At 41.4% G+C, this 7112-nt stretch overlaps 1 protein-coding gene and 1 long non-coding RNA gene across 3 annotated transcripts in view; one reads left to right on the top strand and one right to left on the bottom strand.

The window, feature by feature from the left end:
• tspan4a (tetraspanin 4a) overlaps positions 1-7112 on the top strand; it is a 164650-nt gene that overhangs the window by 139077 nt on the left and 18461 nt on the right. The gene's annotated exons all lie outside the window — the stretch shown is intronic.
• Positions 1-7112, bottom strand: part of LOC123959001 — a 58230-nt gene that overhangs the window by 47133 nt on the left and 3985 nt on the right. The gene's annotated exons all lie outside the window — the stretch shown is intronic.

The following is a 7112-nucleotide window of genomic DNA, read 5'->3' as shown; positions in this document are numbered from 1 at the left end:
CTGTCCTGTCTAGTGTCCAGTATCTGTTATATAGTCTGCTTGTCATGTCTAGTCTCTCTGTTTTCCTCTGCTCTCTCTCTCTCTGCCTCGTTAGTCTCATGTCTGTCACCTGTGTTGCTCCCGCCCTGCTCGTTAGTCCCTGTGTATATATACCTGGTGTTTCTGTCTTGTCCTTGTCCGGTCATTGTTCATGTTACCCCCCAGTCTGTCGTGTGTGTACTCTCTGCCTGTAACCAGCCTTGCTTGTCTCGTCTTGTCTCGTCTCCCGGTACTTTTGGATTTTGGATTTCAGTTATTCAGCCACTCACCTGTAAGTGTGCTCGCTTTTGTTTGTTTATTAAAACCCTTCGTTGTACCATACCTGCCCCGCTCCGTGTCCTGCGTTTGGGTTCTCCAACCTGCCTCCACACCACGATCGTGACAAGTGATGTGATCCACCTTTGCCAGCATTGAAACCCTTCACAGATGTTAACACAGGTCTTCCCCTCACCTGGTCATATAACCTGTTTCACCGTTACTCAGACCTTTCCCTCTTTGGCAGTTTCTCAGTCATCTTCGCAGCTAAAGTCCCGTAATGAGTCCAGCATGTTTGAATGTACCGCTGTTTGCTTACATTCTCTCTCCCACTGCTTCGAGCGTGCCAACGCCACCTGCTGCTCACTCCAAGCAGCTTTGTTTGTGCCCAATTTACAGACCCAGGGCCCGGATTTTTTTCAGAGCGCACGAAAAACAGATCTGCCGACCCATGAGGAAATATTTGCCGAATATAACAAAAAGTGTATTGGATAAGAATCGCAATGTATCCCTTTAATGTAAAGTTCTTCTGCCCCCATAGTGGCCAAAAAATTTATTAAAACAGCTTAAATGTTGTTTTACCTTATACAAATGCAAGGAACAATTCCTTTCTGGTGGTAATTTGTTGAGGTATTTTGTTAACATACTTCCCAACCTAGGACAGTCTGAACAGAGGTAAATAAAACCTCACGAAGTTCCAACACAGTTCTCACCATTTTTTTTTCATTCATATAAACTGTTTATGTCATTTACCCTAAGTCAAGTATTGACAAGGGTTCTAAAATTCATAATAGTGTGTTAATGTTTACTAAATGGCACCATTTCATATTGAAAAGCAGGCTGAAACAGCAGGGGACATTTATTTGTCAAGTACACTGTCCATTTCAAACTGTCAGAATGTCTCCTCTTTCTTTAAAGTCTCATGTTGGCATTCTGGGATTTGATATAGGCTAGTCACAACAGCCCCCACAAAATTGTGTCTGGCAGTTTTGTTATCAAAAGTGTTGTTGTTTTGAGTGAAAATATGAAACTGTCGCCATGGTTTGTTGCATTAAACTTGTTCTGTTGTTAAATCAAATTTATAACAACAAAAACAGAAAAGAGAGCACATCTTCATTTCTGTTTCTGTCATGATCCATTTCATGTTAATTTAGTATTTATTTATTTTTGGTGGGGGGGGGGGGGGGGGGGGGGGGGGGGGGGGGGGGGGTTTTACTCTGTAAAGCGTAGTTGTAGCAAAATGGCTACATATCCGCGACCCTGTACGCAAGATAAACGGTTGACGGTGGATGGAAGGTGACCTGGAGGGCAAAACAACAGACCAACATAGCGGCTCACACTCTCCCGTAGGGACGCCGTAAAAGCAGTCAAATTTTATTTGGATCACCTTTCAACTTAAGAAAAAGAAAGATATGAACACAAACTGCAAGTGTTGGGCATATCCGATCTATATGACGTTACAGAATCCGCTGCCGCATTTCTACCGTTAAGGTCCCGGCCACCGCTTGACTGCGCTAATGTTTAGGCCTACTTTTACCTTCTGGGGGATCCCTCACCTAACACAGCCCAGGCTTGTCGCCTCGATTAATAAATACTAAAGCACAATAACCATCCAGCATTTTGGCAACGCAAAAAGTAACAAACTCAAAGTAACAGTGTATCACTTGCATATTGGTTGGCTGGCAGCAAAAAATAACGTAACCCTCCCTTTTCATTGGAATGTGACGTCACGTGTGCACACAGTCGCTATGTTAAAGCCTCCGTCCAACGGCGTTGCCAGGCCATTGTTTTTGTTTTGACTGGAGCCCCGAATGTAACTCAACAACAGCAACAAAAATATTTTCCATGTTAATATGCAATAATCTTCATGACACAGCCTGTCTCACAGGTCTTCAAAGAGCAGAGGCTACTTGCAATAATTTATACATTTTGTTATAATGTAATGTGACCCCCCCCCCACCGTTACTCAGCCTCTCTGCATTTAGAGAGAGCACGAGAGAGAGAGCGTGGAGAGAGAGAGAGATTCAATTTTATTATTATTTTTTTAATCAATTAATTTTTTTCATTCATTTCATTCATCCATGCCAATAAAGCTAATATGAAATGAATTGAATTGATTCCTGGTGGTGTGTCGCTTATCCACGACTTCTGAATTGCTATTTTGTAATCAGTAGGCCTACATTTAAACATCAATGTTGTCGTCAGTGTCTAGTCAATGTATTAACACAAACGGTTAACAGTCGCCGCACAGTAGTGAGAGAATATCATGACACACCTGACCGCGATACAGACACCTGTCGCTCTGTGTCCCTCTAAAGCGGCTGTGAGCTGCACTTTATCAGAGGTGCTGAAGTAAACATGTGTGTGGATGTGTGGTAATATTGCTGTCTGATCACGAGTGTTTTCAGTTTCGGTTTTCTTCCTCTGATGAAGAGCAGTGCGCTTGTCTCATCGAGTAGGCTACAGTCCCAGACGGCTCTGTGTCTGTCAGACAGTCTATTCATATAGCCTAACTGATTTTAAAAAATGGGACAACGTCCAGGCCCATACAGCATAGGCCTATACTGACATTGGGCTGGCCCAATCACATCTCTTACTAGCCCCCACTCCCTCCCCCTCTGCTCGAGCTGTTTCTTGTGTTGTGGGCCAAAAAACAAATGTGTTTGGTACTGGAGCTGCAGTAGCTTCAACATCAGCTGCATAGCCTACCCTGCGTAGTGCAGGCCAGTGCAGGCACAGGCATGTGAAGGAGTAAAGGAGAGCCGTGGCCACTGCCAGGCAGAGGAGGAGGCCTGAGACAGTGAAACAGTGTGACAAAGTGACAGGGCTGAGGGACAGAGAGAGAGCAGGACGAGAGTTGAGGTGAAGTGGTACGCATGGAGTAGCTCAACCTGTAGGGAGGGAGGGTCGTTTAGGACTGGGGATGCTGGGGACATGTACCTTCTACTTTTTCAAAGCATTTGTTAAAAATGTTCTGACAAATAACTCCCAGACCCCACGGTTGAACATTTCATCAATATTTCTTTTTAAACTAAATTCAAATTAATTATTAATTTATATTAATATTAATTAATATTAATTAATAATTTATCATTGAGGTGAAAAGGTGCCATATGCACATTTGAAAAGACTTTAGGCTACTTCAGGCATGGCAGCATGTATGTAGAGTCAGCTGGGATTAAATTAAATGAGAAAAGTTGATCTACAGGAGAAACATATCTGACAGCAATGCAGAATGCCTGACAGCCTTACTGTTTTATTACACTAAATTATTTTATTTGAATTGTCACCTCAGACGTTTCCTCAATAAATTGGCGCAAAACAATTCACCAGAATACAGGAAATTAAGTGTTTAAAGCCCAAATTTTTCAGGGGAAGGACCCTCAGACCCTCCCTAGTTAATATTATCAGTGTTAATTATTATCAGAAAATGAGATGTTAGACTAACCATGTAGAGGTCATTTACTGTTGCTTTACAGACATACTTTGGGTAGGCGGGGTGGGGGTGAAAACATGAAAGATTTCTGGGCTGGGCTAAGCCCCCAATGTTTTAAGTGACCGGAAACGCCACTGCCCCCCTCCAGTGTATTTTGACATTTCTATGATATTTAAAAATTTTCTGAGTCATTTCCTTACAATGTTGATTACCCACATAGTTCGCCAAATATTTTTTGACAAATGGCTTAATTTTGTGCTCAAAGTTGCGTAGTTGTTAAAATGGGGTTGTGACATGTGACTATAGTAATGCTGCATTCCAGGCAACTAGAAAAACTATCCTGGAACGCCACTTGAAGTCAGATTTCCTACTTGTGAACTTGTATAAAAAATATGTACCCTGACTTCACGAGTAGCAGCTGAATGACGTCACAAAACAATGGCAGTTCCCATGGAAACACACACTGTAAATGGTAAACCATAAACTAAAAGGCAACAAAAAGTATGTTTGCATGTATTTAAATTAAAATAATACTGTTAGCCGCTGCTAACGAGGGATATTCAGATGTCAACTTGCAAGAGGAAGGATTACTGTGGACATGGAATATACCGTTTCTCTGTCTTTACTGTGGAGGATGGCAACATTACATGTCACGTCAGAACGCTCTAACTCCAGTGCAGATGAACTTATCCAGTCCACACCAGAGCCAGCGAGCGATCACTAGCAACAACATATGACCAAAAACAGAACGAGGAACTAGCTGCCATCTACGTAGTTCCGGTAACAAGGTAGCATTACCATTACACAACACTTATACTGTAATTACCTCAACACTGCTGACATATTGCATTTAGTAACATGCTGTTACTGATGTTATAACATGACTCACATACTCAATAACACGGGGCATGAGAACAATAATAGTACCAGTATTACAATACATATACGATCATATAGTAAAACCTGTTCTGCATGTAAATTGATGTAGAAATATGTTGGGACTATTAGGTGGCTGGCTACAGTAAAGACTCTCATAAAGTCATCTTCTCTGCATAAAAGTTATTGTTAAAAATGCCAAAACATTAGGAAATGTAGCCTAATCTACAACATTGACTGACTTGAGGGTTACCAAGTGATGTAGCTAGAGGGGTACACAGTTAACTAGTAACGTATAGGCTACCCAGGTGAAAAAGAAATATACTTAAGTAGCACTTTTTTGCACTTATCATATTTTAATTGTCCTATACTAAGTGTATATTAAATGTGTTATTTTGGAACAACTTAAAGTATGTTAAGTGTCATTTTAGAAATACTTAAAGTCAACTTTACGATAATTGCAATATATTTTAATATACTTAAAATGGACCTATTTAAAGTACCTTTACTGTAATTTAAATATACTTTTTTAAATTTAACTTAAAATACCCTTTTGTGCTATACTAGAACAGTTTAAATATATTTTAAATGTGTTCCCTAAACATTTTTATTAGCATTTCAGCATATTAGTAATTTATTACTAGTATACTCCAAGAGCCACTATTAATATCTTGGGAAGGTGCTTTATGAAACCATTCAGTATGAGAATAATGCATTATTAATGCATTTCTCTGGCTGCACAAAGTTGCAACCACCTTTTGCCTGATCATTGTTCTAAGCTCACAGTAAACTCACGCAGTCAACCAGAGGGAGATGGTGTCTGACGGCGCTGTTTTTATACCCCGCCCCCGCAGTCGCCTGCATCTCACATTACACTAGCCTATCAAATCGGCGAAAGTCAGCTGCAGTCATCTCGAACGCACCTATTGACTACCAGTTATGAATAGCGTGCTATCTTCGACAGCTGTAGGCCCATTCTAAAGTTAACATAGCTATCCTTATTGGCTAGGCTCCTTACGTGCTCACTAATAACTTTTTTAAAGTGTGCAGTGGTGTTCATGATACCAACCATTCAATTCGCAGACGAGTTGTTTGAATGCAGGAAAGAGAGAGGGAGCGACCGAGTGAGGGGAGCGAATATGCGCTGTGCAGCACTGCAATTAAAATGGGTTGCCAAATTTGCTTGGGCGGCTGTTAATCTACCTAGGCGGCCCGTCCAAGTAAAGCCTATGTGTGGGAAACACTGAGGTGAAATGGTTTTCCACAAGGGCCCCGTCCCAGTAAATGCACAGTTCTTCCATTACAACATAATCAAAAACATTACATAAACACTACTGTGCATTCAGCCAAGGAACTGTATATGACAAAATGTTATTAAACAGATACAACAAATAACACAAACATACAGATTTCCTTAACAACTGTTCTTTCTACATGTCATTTCACATTAACACAGCAGTCAATTTGTGAAGTACAAAAGTAGCCAATTAGTTAATGTATAACAATATTTTATATAAAATTATTTTTTCACAAGAATATTTGTTTATTTAGTCTGACCCCGTTGACATGTATTGAGAGCAAGAACAGTGATCGTGTGCAGGAGCCAGACATACCTACACTCACCTAAAGGATTATTAGGAACACCATACTAATACTGTGTTTGACCCACTTTCGCCTTCAGAACTGCCTTAATTCTACGTGGCATTGATTCAACAAGGTGCTGAAAGCATTCTTTAGAAATGTTGGCCCACACTGATAGGATAGCATCTTGCAGTTGATGGAGATTTGTGGGATGCACATCCAGGGCACAAAGCTCCCGTTCCACCACATCCCAAAGATGCTCTATTGGGTTGAGATCTGGTGACTGTGGGGGCCATTTTAGTACAGTGAACTCATTGTCTTGTTCAAGAAACCAATTTGAAATGATTCGAGCTTTGTGACATGGTGCATTATCCTGCTGGAAGTAGCCATCAGAGGATGGGTACATGGTGGCCATAAAGGGATGGACATGGTCAGAAACAATGCTCAGGTAGGCCGTGGCATTTAAACGATGCCCAATTGGCACTAAGGGGCCTAAAGTGTGCCAAGAAAACATCCCCCACACCATTACACCACCACCACCAGCCTGCACAGTGGTAACAAGGCATGATGGATCCATGTTCTCATTCTGTTTACGCCAAATTCTGACTCTACCATCTGAATGTCTCAACAGAAATCGAGACTCATCAGACCAGGCAACATTTTTCCAGTCTTCAACTGTCCAATTTTGGTGAGCTCCTGCAAATTGTAGCCTCTTTTTCCTATTTGTAGTGGAGATGAGTGGTACCCGTTGGGGTCTTCTGCTGTTGTAGCCCATCCGCCTCAAGGTTGTGGGTGTTTTGGCTTCACAAATGCTTTGCTGCATACCTCGGTTGTAACGAGTGGTTATTTCAGTCAAAGTTGCTCTTCTATCAGCTTGAATCAGTCGGCCCATTCTCCTCTGACCTCTAGCATCAACAAGGCATTT

The sequence above is a fragment of the Micropterus dolomieu genome, linkage group LG20 (genome assembly GCF_021292245.1).
Source record: "Micropterus dolomieu isolate WLL.071019.BEF.003 ecotype Adirondacks linkage group LG20, ASM2129224v1, whole genome shotgun sequence".
Taxonomy (NCBI): Eukaryota; Metazoa; Chordata; class Actinopteri; order Centrarchiformes; family Centrarchidae; genus Micropterus; species Micropterus dolomieu.
This window is presented reverse-complemented; position numbering and strand designations above follow the sequence as displayed.